This window comes from Atractosteus spatula, chromosome 5, assembly GCF_055471065.1.
Source record: "Atractosteus spatula isolate fAtrSpa1 chromosome 5, fAtrSpa1.hap1, whole genome shotgun sequence".
Classification (NCBI taxonomy): Eukaryota; Metazoa; Chordata; class Actinopteri; order Semionotiformes; family Lepisosteidae; genus Atractosteus; species Atractosteus spatula.
The window spans coordinates 14,020,466-14,035,914 of record NC_142710.1 but is presented as its reverse complement, the minus strand read 5'-3'; positions in this window follow the sequence as shown (position 1 = coordinate 14,035,914).

The window sequence follows — 15,449 nt, the reverse complement described above, 5'->3', positions numbered from 1 at the left end:
ATTAGTTTTTCATTTAAGTGCTTCTATCAAGAAAAAAGGTCAACAATCACACTGGAGAGGTCCCAGTCTGGTCTAGCGCAGTGTAGTCATAGCCTGAATGTTGCTCTGATCGAAGGGCAAAATGATCTGTTTGTGCGTGCAGATACAAATGTTAAAGTATATTTTAGCCTTTTTACGAGTGCTGAGAAAGTAAAATCTATATACAAATTTGTCCCCCCAAACCATTTTAGCATTTCATATTATCTACCATTAGTAAATTAGTTAATACCTAAATTTGCTCTGTGATGAACACAAAAAAAAACACATTACTCCTGTGTTGGCTTCTCTTCACTGGCTTCCAGCATGTTGCAGGGCTGGATTTGAATTCTTTTATTAACATGTAAAGCACTGGTGTGCTGTTTAATTAAGATGTTAATCCCAGACAGAAACACTCTTTCCAAAGAGTAAGTACAGAAGAAATACTGAATGAATCTTCCAAAGGCTTCATTCTGAGGCTGATCTGTCTATTCCCTCAGCACCAGGAGGGTGTTCATACAATAAAGCCACAGTGCTGAGCTCTCTGTGTGTCCCAGTTTTTAGTTTATGTGCTTTATTAATTTGTTAGCTGGAATTCTGACTCTGACAGCATCAGATTATCTGCAGTTATCTTGCTGGCACCCACCAAGCCTGCTCATGTGAGGTAAACAGCACCGAGCTGTGCCTGCTCACATGGTCACTGCCTCCTTCTGAGGGAGCGTCTCTGCTCCAGCAGGTCAGTAAACACAGGAGAGCAGCTTCCTCAGAGTCACATGGTTTCTGTCTTCTGAGGGAGCGTCTCTGCTCCAGCAGGCCAGTAAACACAGGAGAGCAGCTTCCTCAGAGTCACATGGTTTCTGTCTTCTGAGGGAGCGTCTCTGCTCCAGCAGGCCAGTAAACACAGTTTTATTGTCTTCAGTTTGATTTCAGTTTTGCTGTTGTGCCCCTCAAGCTCCCAGTTCCTCAGATGCACAAGGGCTACTCTTGCCGAAATCAGGTGAGGCGGGATTCCTTCACCAACATCAGCTTTCTGTGAAAGGTACCTCCCAAGGAGTGGGAAGAGCTCTGCGGTCTCCACACTCTCGTCATGAATCAGAATCCAGGGATCTGGGTTGTGTGCAGGTGACTTCTTCTCATCTGTCTGAGCAAATATATTTAAATGCACAGTGACTCTCCAGTTACAGTGGTTGTGCTATAATAGGATCCTTAAAATAGGCTGACACAGGAAAACTGACACATGAAACACAGATACATGGTCCAAACCAGAGCTCTTTATTTACAATGCAGGAAATCAAAACATCCACCAAACACAAGGCAACTAGAAACCAAAATAAAAGAACTTTATTCCTTTTTAAGCTACTAGCTAACTCCTTCAAAGTCCATTACTAATTTTACTAATCTACCGGGCAGCTAAACTGCTTACCGGCCTGAAAAGCACTCAAATCTCTCCCTGAAACACTTCACAAAGTCCACTCTCTCTCTGAGACTCTTTATAAAAAACCTTTAAAATTAGTCCCAAATGACTGTTTCAAAGTCCTATGGTCAGTTGGTCCTTCTCCCTCTGGTAGAGCTGCATACAGAAGAGCTGGGCCCTAGACAGCAGATCAGAGCAACCCAGCAGCTGGTCAGGTGTCTGAGGACAGCAGCTCGTTCCCCACATGTGCAATGTGGTCCAGGACTCTTGTGTTTATCTTAACCTGCTGCCCTCTCACATCATTTAAACATGTGCCAGGGGAATTTTGCAGTAAAGATTTAAAGACATACAATATGAGAGCAAAATAACCCCTTATTAAACAGATTAAAGAGATTAAAAGGCATAAAATCAAATTTTGGCACTGAAAAATGTCACATGACTTTACTCTAAGATTTGCTCTAATGTTTCACTTGTTTGTGTGTTTCTGTATATCAGCTTGCCACCTAGCCCACAGACAGCAAGACATCCACAGTCAAACAATATACTTTGTCCTACATACACATCCATAACATTTCTTGTGTGTACAGCATGAAATATTTGCTCTCCTGTAGTTCCTGTTATTTGCGGCTTACAGAACAGAAAGTCCTCATGAGACATACCTTCAAACTCATATCTAACGTAAATGAGAAAATTGGCCAAATCAAAGGCATCTCCAGACTCATCTAATTGCAGTGAAAAGCATCTGCTCATCTTAACAGGCTTGGAGAGGGGTTGGCACATATCGCCTTCTTTTCCTCAGGGAAACATCAGCAATTTGAACTGTCCTCGCTGAGAAAAGAAAATGGAAAGAAATCATGGAAATGAGAAGAAATCCACAGATGACGCAATCTCCATTGCCACACACACGGCCCTATCCCATCTGGACAAAAAGAACACATACACAAGACTACTATTCATCAACTTCAGCTCAGCTTTTAACACTATCATCCCAGAGAAACTAGTCAAGAAACACAGTGCACTGGGTCTCAACACCACCCTCTGCAACTGGATTCAGGACTTTCTGACAGGCAGACCTCAGGCTGTCAGGCTTGGAAACCACACCTCCAGCACACTAACTCTGAACACTGGGGTCCCCCAGGGGTGTGTGCTTAGTCCATTGCTCTACTCCCTCTATACCCACGACTGTAAGGCCAAACACAACACCAACTCCATCATCAAGTTTGCCGATGACACCACAGTTGTAGGTCTGATCACAGACAATGATGAGAGGGCCTACAGGGAGGAGGTCAATCTCCTTACAACATGGTGTGATGACAACAACCTCACCCTCAACGTCAGCAAAACCAAGGAGCTGATCGTTGATTTCAGGAAACTGCAAACCGGACATGCCCCTATCCACATCAACGGGACTGAAGTGGAAAGGGTCAGTAACTTTAAATTCCTTGGTGTCCATATCACCGAGGACCTCACATGGTCTCTCAACACCACCTGTCTGATCAAGAAAGCGCAACAGCGCCTGTACTTCCTAAGATGGTTGAAGAAGGCTAAGATATCTCCCCAGATCCTCACTAACTTTTACAGATGCACTACAGAAAGCACACTGACAGGCTGCATCACAGTGCGGTATGGCAACTCCAGTGCTGCTGACCGCAAAGCCCTACAGCGGGTGGTGAAAACTGCCCAGTCCATCACTGGGGTTACCCTCCCATCTATCCAGGACATTTATGACAGACGGTGCTTGAGGAAAGCTCTAAGCATCATCAAAGACCCCACACACCCCAGCTACAGACTTTATGATCTGCTACCATCTGGAGAACGGTACCGGAGCATTCGGGCCCGGACTACCAGACTCAGAGACAGTTTTTACCCCCGCACTATCAAACTGTTAAACTCCCAGCCTCTCTCACTCTCACCTCACCTCTCACCTATGATCTGAACCTCACAGTGCCTTCTTCCCTTCTTTCTTTCTTACCAAAAACCCAAACACACATTGAAAATCTACCTCTACCATACATGTCAAAAGCTCACTCCCCATAATTTCTATCCCTTTATTTTATTCTGTTGATGCATGTTTTTGCACATAACCTGTTACCTTTTTGTTGTTTTGCACATTGCCTGTTGTTGGTTTTTTTTGCACATCGTCTGTTATTGTTTTTTGCACACTGCCTGTTGTCTCTGTCTTTCTTTTGCTACACAATTGTATTGTTGCTGTTGTTGTTGTTGTTTTTCTCTTTGTACTACTTATGTCGGAGAGCTAGCTAAATAGCATTTCGTTATACCATATACCATGTGTATGAGTGTAATGACAATAAACTTGAAACTTGAACTTGAACTTGAAAGAAATGTTCATTATGTTTATCACTGAATTACAGGCAATAACACTGCAGACCAGCTGGCTGGCAGAAGGCAAACAGCTCAGTTTCTTTCACCCCCACCAACTGGATCCCTTGGTGACAGAGTTAGAAAAAAGCCATTAACCACTGAGCTACAGGTACCGCAGATAACAGGACTGCTTGAAGTCTGGCTGAGACTGCTGGAAAAATCCCAGCCTCTCCTCTTATCAGCACTTGATTGTCAGGCGACAAAAAAAGGAACACCATGGCCTTTGAAAAGCTAAGTAAACTGTCTCTAAAGGAAAAAAATGGAAATGCGACAAGGAAATATAAAACATTTTTGTTTTACATCACAGACGTCAATACCTGATAACATATTTATCCAGGACTTTATGACATTTTCTCTTTGTACTACTTATCGTCTGAGAGCTAGCTAAATAGCATTTCGTTATACCATATACCATGTATATGAGTGTAATGACAATAAACTTGAACTTGAGATATTTCTATGCAGATTGTGAGAAAAACTAGCATTTTCTAATATTTACGGTCAACTGCATATAAAAAACACACATCATAATAAGTGTGGTACTAATCATTATGCTATTGATAGGGATGATTTGTATGCCGATAATACTATTATACTCACAAATCCAACTGATCACAGCCATCCTCAAAGCTGCTTTAGGAACAGATTCCAGTGAGGTGGTGGACAATCACAGATTCTGGATCCAGGTTGCTTTCACAAAACTCCACTAAAATGTCACGAACACAAAGCAGTCTTCCGTTTTTTGTTCCTTCTGTGCCATTTTCTTTGTTTTTCTAAGCAACAGCAGCAAAACATTAAACAAAAACATTTTTTTCTTTTGTCTGCTGTCTATAAAGATGTGCTCTCTCTATTGCAGTGCGCCTGGGAGAGGAATTGATAGCTAGTAGCAGGATTTATGTTACAGACCATTTCAACATGTCATTGGGCTCCTGTAGACCCACTCTATATCTCTAATAGGCATGCTTCACCACGTGCAGCTAAACACACAGCTTCTATCATACTTTTTGGTAGAATAAGCAATAAGCAATAAGCAACACTTCTAAGGTTAAATGTCATCAATGGTATGGTGCCTAAGGAGGATTCCTTCAAGGTTTTACAGTAGGGATGCTAGTTTTTGGTATTTGAGCAAGAAATATTGTTTGTAATATTTTCACTATTAAAAAAGAAAAAGGGAAACAGGCAGTATCTGTTCAGTACTTTGACGATATTACATATACTGGGTCATCGGGAAAACGGTCTTATATAAAAAGATCACATTGCCAGAGTGTGATTGGAAATACAGTGTTGAAGCAGATCTTGTCTTGTTTCTTGCGTTGTTTCGTGACGCGGTTAGTTTTTGCTGGCAAAACAGCAGCAATGCATGCCAACTGCAGAGGCTCAGTGATTTCCAGAGGCTGTCAGAATTTGCCAAGAAAAAAAAGGAAGAAACGACAAAGAGGGAAAATTAGAAAAATTAGGAGACAGGACTTGAGACGGGGATTGAGGCAGGGAAGAGGGCTGAACTCCAGGCAGGAAGGACCCCAGGGAGAAGGTGTCAGCTGGACAGGGTTCAGGCCATTTTTGGTATTTGGAAGTCGGGTGCATGTTTTCTAATTGGTCCTGCTCACAGGAACAGAGTCAGAAGGGAGGGCTGGGAGTAGTGGTAGCTCAAATGACAGAGCACCTTCCCCATGGCAATTCAGGTTTCATATAGGGAATCTGGTTGGATTAATTCAATGATGGGGAACCGCCAGGCAAAAAGGATGGGGGAATCGGCAGATGACCCGAGACTGTTGGAATTGGAGCCCCGTGATTGGAGCGCTTGATTGGGGAAATGGTGTATTTCCTTGTGGCTGCTGTGAAAATTACTGGTGGTGTTGTATTTTTTGCATTCTTTTGGTAAGGGGTGCTTCATTGATATGTTTGTTTTTTAAAAACTAGTTGTTAGTTGAGGATATTGGAGATCACTTGCATGTGCAATACATTGTGCATCAATTACACAATACATTGTTTACTATGATGCAGCGTTTAACATTATAGCGTTGTTATTGCCTAAAGGTGCGGGCATCTGTGAGTTCAGCAAGAGGTTTTTAAGTGCAGAATCAGTGATATCACTAAACCGGGCACTGATTTCTCCAATGCCTGAACAGTCCTACTGAGTGCCCAACTTACTATTGTCCCATTCCATTGCTTAATGCAGACATGAAGATCTAGAATTTTGTCTTTACTTTTGAAAAACAAGTGGGAAAATGTATCCACCCTGATCACTCCTGGTTTATTATGGGTTACTTTTCTGCAGACAGCTTCCACCAACATTTCACACATGAAGCCCAAAACTTAAAGACTCCCTGTGCCGTGTCACAGGATGCAAAAGGGGCAATGCCTGGTCTTAAATCGGAACTTAATTTGTATTGGAGAGATTTTGCTTGTGTGAAAGTTTTATTAACATAGGTTTGAGGGATAAGAGGTCTATTAGAAGTCTGGCTCCACAAAAAATATATATATCTACTATATAAAACGGACTGGAGAAAGCATTACCTCTGAGATGGAAAAGACCCAAAGGAATGACCTGCATGTTGTCCATATTGTGTAGATTCTCGAGGTGAAGATGTGGAAGCAGGTGCCTGCTTGCGAGGTGCCCTAGCAGCTCTCTCTGCAGCAGCTTGTGAACATTGTGAACTCAAGAAAAAGTGGAAACACTGGGGAGGGCAGCAGCAACAGCAGAGTGAATGAGCCAGCCAGCCTTACTTCTTTCCAGTTCATGGATGTGAGATTCAGCATAATGATTTAGTGAATACAGAGACCAAGCAAGAGATGCAAGGGGACTGGGAGAGAGACAGAAGAAGTTAGATTTATAAAAGCTTAAATAAATTTCTCTTCATCACTCATTGTGATTTAAATAATCCCACTGCAGTCAGAGTCCCTTTTCAAAATCCACAACACACAGCAGCACTGTTTCATTATTATTAGTAACTAATTCTTTATTTGAGTCATATTGTCCACAATCCACAGGGATGAAGACATCAGTCCTGATAATGTTTCCTCAGTCCTGTGTCAGACCTGTCCTACCCATCAACCTCCATACAGACACCAGAAACCAACAGCAGTGATCCAAGTTAATAGCATCGATACTGAGGCAGAGAGCTGGGAGTGAATCAGCCTGTGTTCATGAGTCAGTGACGTGTTTTATCTCCATGGCTGACAGGAGGCAGCAGCACAAGGTCTTTGTAAAAATACAAGGTCCAGAAGACAGGATAGATCTTCTCCCCCTGATTGAAGGCCATGTCAGTGAATGTGGAGATGTGAGTCCTGGACTCCACATTGTAAAAGGAGACCTTCCTCTCCTCAATATCCACACACACCCCCACTATCCTGGGTTGGACTTTCAGATGGGAAATGACAGAGTCCAAATACCAGTAACCTTCCTGGGGAGAGAGGCTGAACCCCCGTTTTCTCTCTGCTGTCTCTCTGCTCACTCCTATTCTCCACCAGTCATTCACCTCCACCTCCCAGTAGTGTCTCCCTGAGCAGAAGCCTTCCCTGCTCGTGACACAGGGCTCCTTATTAAATCTCTGCGGAGAGTCAGGGAGACTCTTCCACTGTCCCACTCGCATTCCCTTCCCATCCTCAGACAGGTGAAGAGATGGGTTTGCTGTATCGGGGTCCAGAGTCACATCAGCTAAGGGAATATAACAGGAAACGTCAGAAGAGACACTTGCAGATTATATAAAAATTAAAGTGAAATTTTACTTATAAAATGTTTGTCTCCCTATGAAAAACAAAAACAAGCAAATCACTCACTATTTTTTTTTTTTTTTAATTATGACCAACAATAATAAGGAAAATAGAAAACAAGCAAATCCTTACAGAATAACAATTTTAATAAACATGAGCCGTACAAATTATCTACATTATAAAGTTTATTATTTAGGTATTATTTATCCATTCTGCATATACTGCATACTGTATATATGCTCATTCTTCCTGTATGGTATACTGTTTTTTACTCATCCCTAGTCAGTGTACTATATATAGGTTCATGCAGTATAACCTGAACCACCGAACCACTGTTTGTGATTAAAGGATATTTCTGCTCTTCAGAAGATCAGTGACCTCACTGCTGGCCATTGGCCCTTCTCTGAGGTCAAAAGGTAAAACAGCCTGTCTTCTCCCCCTGGACTTCACAAGCATTGGTTCAACAAGGGTACACTGTGTTGTTTATTTAAAATTATATTTAAGACTCACAGTCTTAAATGAAACAAAAAACAGGTTTAAACATATTTAGAAGAGACAACTGACTTTTTTTTCTGGACATGGAGCTCCTGTAGTGAACCCTATATCAATCACTGACTCATTCCAGAGCAGAGTCTATCAGTGCAGAAGCACAGACAACCTGTACTGTGAAGAGGACTCCTGTATGACAGGTAAATACCCCACCCCGTGCTAACCAAGCTGAAACAGTGAAATAATATCAAGTAATGTTATTGAATAACCACATGTGACCACTGGCTGTGCTGAAGTAACAGATCCCACAGCTATTTCCACAGTCTTGGGAAGAAAGTCTCTCATTCCTAGATAATTACCCCCTGACTCATCATGATCAGTGTCACTATCATCAGGTGCAGACCTGGGGGGCTACTGGTGCCACAAAATGTCAGAGTTCCTGTAGCCACTCCTCCCAGCGCACAAGTCATTACAGTTATTGTAATGTGTTATGTGAGTGTGGATCTGTCAAATCTAATTGCACAGGAAAGGCTGTGACTATCACCTACGGCTGTTGTGTTATTTACAGTCAGTCCTTTATAAAGTATGTATATAAAGCTTCCTCTCCAGGCTCATCACAGGACAGCAGGCTGTGAGGAAGGACAGACCCTCAGCCAGTCCAGACGGTGTGTGAAGGACTGTGAACATGTGACACTGCTTGACATCTCCACACACTGATCGACAGTGTTGTGCAATGACCACAGTATGATGTAAGAAAGGAAATGAGCCCTGGGCAGGCTCCAACAGACAGGGTGTCTAACAGAACACTATAACACACAGTCCAGCAGCACAGTCTGAAAACAAGCTGAGTCTAAGAACCAGGAAGGCCATCCAGAGAGAAGCAAAACACAGAAAGCGGGAGTCAGGAAACCAGGAGTAACCAGGAGAAGATCACGTGAAAAGAAGAACAAGAAAAAGAACATGGACTGAACTGAACAAAAGAAGAAAGAAAGGCAAGAAGCAGGATACTAGTGTAATGTTTCATAGCCGTTCAGGGACGCCAAATATGTAACGTTGTGGCTCTCTGAAGGCACCAGTTCTGTAGGGTTTGGGCATTTACTGAGACAATTATCAATTGTAGCAGTAAATCACAAAGTTGATTCTTTTGATGGCTTTAGAATCCAACCATGCGGCATAACTCAAACAACGCACACACACAGGTACTAATACACGAGGATACATTTATTAATACATAGAATATGCATGTAAACCTAACAGATCTTATCGAGAGGGTTATCAGAATACAAAAGGTATATATTCAATCAGTTACAAAGAGTTACATATATCAAGAGGACATACGTTCAGTATATCATTCATTAAGACCATTTCATAAATGAACTTGGTTATAACTTCTACATTAGATACTCAAAACAAGTACATAACTCTTAGGAATTAAATTGATATCAACTGGTTGGGATAACAATTGAATTCTCGAGCTGTAATGCATTGAAGTTGAATACTCATCCAATTTCTGGGGATTCAGATCTCCTGCGGGCACAAAGAAACAGTTGCAGGCTGTTGCTGTCCAATCCGCGCTCTCTGGCTGTGTGCCAGGCTGTGCTGTGCGGCTTGCGACGGTGCGCTGCTGATGCTCACTGTCCGGCTAGTTAGTGTTGGCTTTAACTAGCAAAGTTTGTGCACAGGAGAAAAGATGACTGTGGGTCCCAGCAAGTCAGGAAGAGGACCGGTTCGTTCCTGATGAAGAGCTAGTTCTGAATAGTGATTCAGTTGTCCACAGTTCTGACCTGTTCACGAGGCCTGCTGCTGGTGCTAACCTCGGGTGGATCCTCTGGCTATTCTCTGGCAACCTCCGCTCTAGACTCTTAGAACAAAGGAAAGTTCTGGCACTCAGACACACTGGCCGTTCCGTGGTTGTCCGGGCTGAGTCTCAGGATGGTCAGGAGGCGCGCTGCGAGAATGTCCTGCCCTTGGGAGCCTTCTGCTCCTGGGCCGTCCGGCCCTGGAATTCTCCTTTGAATTCCCTTTAGAACAGTCCACAGAATCCTCTCCAGAATCTTACTGAATCTCCCGAATCTGAATCTCTCAGGCTCTCATTGAATCTCACAGGCTCTCTGTGTTGCCTGTTTTTACCTGGAGGAACTTCAGCTCATTCATTGGCTGAAAGTTCCATGGGCATCAGAGTCCCACGTGGGTTACTCGGCCCTACCAGTCCCTGATTGGTTGACCACGGTGAGATATGAGTCACTTACTCCTGACACTTAGGAATGCAGTCCAGATGTCCATCTGGCACTCCCTAGACAGATAGGCGCCAATGGATGACCATTGATCATGATAGCCAGACTTAGCTAAGTGCATCCCCCTTTGGGAGCTGTCCTAGGACCTTAAATCACCCTGCATGAATAGTCTCTCTGTGGCTGCACCACAGAGATGAACAGAGAAATGGGGCCTCATTTGGGAAGCTCAGAAACACTTAATTCTGCCTTATTATTAAGCCTCGCCGCTACACTAGGTACAGGGGAAAAAAACAACAAAAAACTTGTAAGCAGAGGCCCTGAGCTCAAACCAGAGGTCTACAGTCATGAGCACTGAGAAGGAGTGAGAACACGGTTTATACAGAGCGGAGGAGCGGAGCAGCAGAGGGGTGGAGCTCGAGGTACTCCAGTCGATGTGTGATTGGATACAGCTGTCCGCATGGTTTGCCCCAGCAGCCTGTGCGCGAGGCGCCCTCTGGTGACGAGAAGATGGAACTCCAACACCCATCTGTCCACTCAAGGCATTGTTTTGGAGAAAAACATTTTATAAGCGTATTTTGAACAAAATGCACTTTTTACTCAATTGAAAGTAGACCTGATGATTCTGCTGAATTTTCCTTTTGCCTTGATGATCAAAACAGAACCAGTCATGACTGTTTCTTCCTCCTGACCCATCAGCCTGGTTGACATGTCAAGAGCTCACTGGAGCGAAGCCTAACTGGCAGAACGTCAAGTCAAGTTTGTCTCTGAAGATCAGAAAAAAACTTACTGATAGAATGTGTCATTTATAAAATGTAAGTCACAGCTGTGGTTTTGGGATTTTCAATAAACTTTCTAGAATTTTAACTATGTGTTCCCCATGTGTTTAGTGAGTTTTCTCCCATAGTCCAAAGATCTGCTGGTAGGTTAATTGGTTTCACGAAACAACTTTTAAGTTATGGATCGAACTACAGATTGGGAAGTTTGGAACATCAGGATGGTCTGTCCTAAGACAGTAGATCACAGTAGCCAGGACACAGAGACCCTGCTCTGAAGTGTCTCAGTGTATGTGGGTCCTCACCTTGCTAACTGAGTAGAAGGATCTGCTATAAGTGTCCCTGTGCTTGTGATAACTTGAAATCACAGGAAAGAAGATAAATTATTATTTTGTTCTATAAAAGCCTGTCCCCAGCCCTGATTCCCACTGATATTCCACAGTTATTCCCAATCCAGAGTCGCTGGCTCTGCTTCAGTATGCATCCTCATCAAAACATTTGTGCAATGATCACAGTATGACGTCTTTGGGAAAAGACCTATCAACACCTTCAGAAGAGCCTCCGATTGGCCATTAGAGAGAAACACAATTTTCCACCCTGAAGCCATGATCTTTAAGGTTTCCCTCTAAAATGATGTCCTTATCCTACATTGAGGATTTTACAGAAACACTGACCTGCACTCAATGTTACAACGGCAGAATATTAATAATTTGTCTTTGACAGGAGACAGACCTACCTACAGCACTGTTATGTTATGTTATATGTATTGTGTACATTCTTTTACCTGCCTGCTAAGACAGACCTACCTGCAGCACTACACAGCCACTGCCACTCTGAAACACAGAGATACAGACACTGTTAGTCACAGACACACACTGGAACACAGAGATACAGACACTGTTAGTCACAGACACACACTGGAACACAGAGATACAGACACTGTTAGTCACAGACACACTGGAGCACAGCGATACAGAAACTGTTAATCACAGACACACACTGGAACACAGAGATACAGACACTGGGCTCCACACTGGGAATAAGGTGGCCAGAAATGTCAGTGATGGTGAAAGTCTGTACATGTGAACATACCTGAGTTTCGGCTGCGTCTCACAATATCTGTGAAGATGAGAGAGGAAATGTAAAGTTACAGTTTCTCAGAACACTGAAAGACGCGTTTATATGCTTCAGACAAGAACCTCCGTCTGCCTTCTAGTAGGACACTTGTATGTGTGTTTTTAGCTGGGCATTGTAGTGTTGAGTTCAACAGGTGCTTTTTTATTGGAGAGTAGTAATGAAAACACTACAAATTCAAAGTGCAGTCAATTTCAATTAGGTTTTTATTTGGTTCTTTTAAAATTTTTAAGGGGGTGAATATTACAGTAATAAGTTCTTTTGAAGCAACAGTATCTTAACACTTTGGTGTTTGGAGGTTATGTATAGCATAACACATGAGGCTATATCCACATTCTGAATTTCTTGAAAAGTGCTTTTAAATAAAATTGTCATAATTTGTGAAAGATGTGTCTTTTACTGATGAGTAAGAGTACAGCTTTATCTTCATTCAGCCTCTTCTTGGAAAAGATGATCATTTCTAGTCTGAATATTTTGCAGGTGAATGGAGACGATGTGTTTGGTTGTACAGTATGTAGCAGACAGTCACTACAGTGCCGTCACTAGTTCTCAGAAGAGTACAGGTCAGGACAGTTAGACACAGCAAATTCCAGCTCGGGACCTTGAGATCACCAATGACACTACTTGCTACTTTCAAACCACTGGATACTCACCCAGTTCTCTATGAAGGAGGAACTTGACTGCAAATAGTAAAGAGATTTCACATGAGTCTAGTGTACAAAACATGACATTTAATGTTCCACACAGTGCTGTTTAGCAATGTCAACATAAAAAACATCAAAACAATATGGAACATTAATTTTCTTCACTACATTTGCTGCAAATATTCTATGCATAAGTTATACTATATATATCCCTTTACAAAAACTATATATAGCATTTATATATACTACTGTATATACTGTATCTACTATAAAAAATGAAAAGGCATTCTGAATGTGACCTTTTTTAAATACTATAGAAATTTAATATTCAGAAAATTAAAGATGTATTAATTACTTACCCTGTGAGATACACAGCGTCTCCTCCTCTGTAAGAAACAGACCGTCAGGAACACTAATACAGAATCCAGCACTGATACTCTGTTATAGTCACACCGATATAATTCAGGTTCCCTCAGTGTCAGAAACAGACAAGAGACACGAGGAGACGAGACTGTCACACTGACGCAGATCCCTGTAATAAGACTGGCTTTTAAAGAGTCGTACTAATATCAGACCTGTCAGATTCCTCATGGGGTCAGTAACCCAGACTCCACCACTGGCATTTGAAGAGTCACACTAAATGGAAGTTCTTAACAGCAGTTTGGGAGGGATGACGACCGAGAAAGACAATTTCACTCAGCTGTTTTAAATCACAATCATAACCGCCTTTCACTATATATATATATCTATCTTGCATACACCTCTTCTTGATTTTTGTTGCATTATTTCATTCCTTACATGTTCCAAAATGACAAAGAAGGAAAGAGAAGACAAGTGGGAACAACAGAGAAATATATTATACGTCTTGCAATTGCTTCACGCATTATTTGTTTGTACATGGATCGTTCTCCAAACTACAAAAAACAGAAAGAAAATCAGGTATCTACTGTATCTGTTAGTTTCAGGCCGCCTATCACTGGCTCGGTCAACTGGCATCCTACAGCTCTTAATGTCTGCCTTCTCTTTTTAAGTTAATGTCCATCTTTCCTTCTGTCTCTGTCTGTGGCTTCCACCCTGGCCCAACACTTTGGTGCTTTCTGTCCTGGGTTCCTCCCTCTTGCCCCTGCCGCTCTTGATGCCTCCTCCTCAGCCCCAGATCTGCCCGGCGTCCTACCCCTGCTTCAGTCAGCAGGTGTCCTACTGCCAACATTTGGCCTTTTTGAATTATACCCAATCGCTTCCTTTCTTCAAGGTCTTAAAAAAAAGTCCATTCTCCAATGGCTTTCTCTTGCTAATCAATATGTAATCATTACAGTTCATTTCCAGGCTATTTCAGTTTTGGTCAAGTTTTCTCTTCAAAAAGAATCTGGATTCTCCACTGAACAACTTCTCGTCACTCGTTTCAATTTACTGCAGCCTTCTTAGTAGCTCTTCAAGGTGTATTCTTTAACACTGAAGATGAAGATGTCCCTGGTCTTTAGAAGCTCAAATCCAAGCCAATTCTGCTGTTCTGAAGCAGGCAGTCCTGCAGATTGGCACACTGTTCATGTACCAATCCTTCTGCTGTCCTTTCTGAGGAGCCCAGGGTGTAGCAAACGTATATTAGTGACATACCCAACAAACACTCCCAGAGCATCTGATCCTTGGATGTTGTTGTTCCTCATGAAACTGAAGTTCAGGGGGATAATGATGAACAGAGCCAATTTTATCCAACTGTTTCAAATCACAATCATTTGTTATATATTTATCTATCTCTTGCAAACACCAATTCTTGTATTGTATTCTTGTATTCATCCTGTCTCCATCCCATCTCCCTCTTTACAGCTTCCCCGTGGACTAGAGAACTGATCTTTATAAGTGATGCCTAAGCAGCTAGAGACATATCGAGCAACTCTGGCCAGATGAGAGAAAGTCCATTAAAACAAACCCAGAAAGACTCGTGACTGTAGTTGCTACCAGAGGTGCTTCCACCAAGTATTGAGTTCACGTGTCTGAATACTTATACAATCAACACATTTCCGTTTTTTCTCTGGTGTTTCTGGATACATTTCCAGTAATTTACCTGATGTGTCCAGTTTAAAAATGTAGGTTTTGAATGAAAAATATTTATACAGTTTAAACAAAATGTTTAAGTCATCATTTCATTACTTCCCAAAAAGGTACACCATACTAAAGGTCTGAAGTGATTTCAATGCACTGTATTTACATAATGAGCACATACTGTCCACTCTCCCCCACTGGATCACCAGAAGTGCTGATGCTGCTACAGTCACAACTGCTGTTACACAGAGAGCCACCATCCATCCAGAGGGCCCAGGGAAAAAGTCTCCTGGAAAACAGCACAGGAATGTGATCCCACTGACACAAAGACCACCACCTAGAAAACTGGTTCCCACAGAGTTAATCCAGAGTAAATCCGGGACAATATTCTGGGTCTCGGATTTAAACATGATTTGTAAATAGCTGTTGTTACTATATGTTTGTTTGTGATGTAATATTTAACATCTCTTAACACACAGCCCTTACACACCAAAAACATCCAAGGAGTAACTAGAGCTTTCAGAGGGTGAAGCAGACTGTGTGTGTCCCAGGAGCTGTGTCCCAGAATGGAGCTGTTTCTCACACTAGTGTGAATGTCATCCTCCAGATA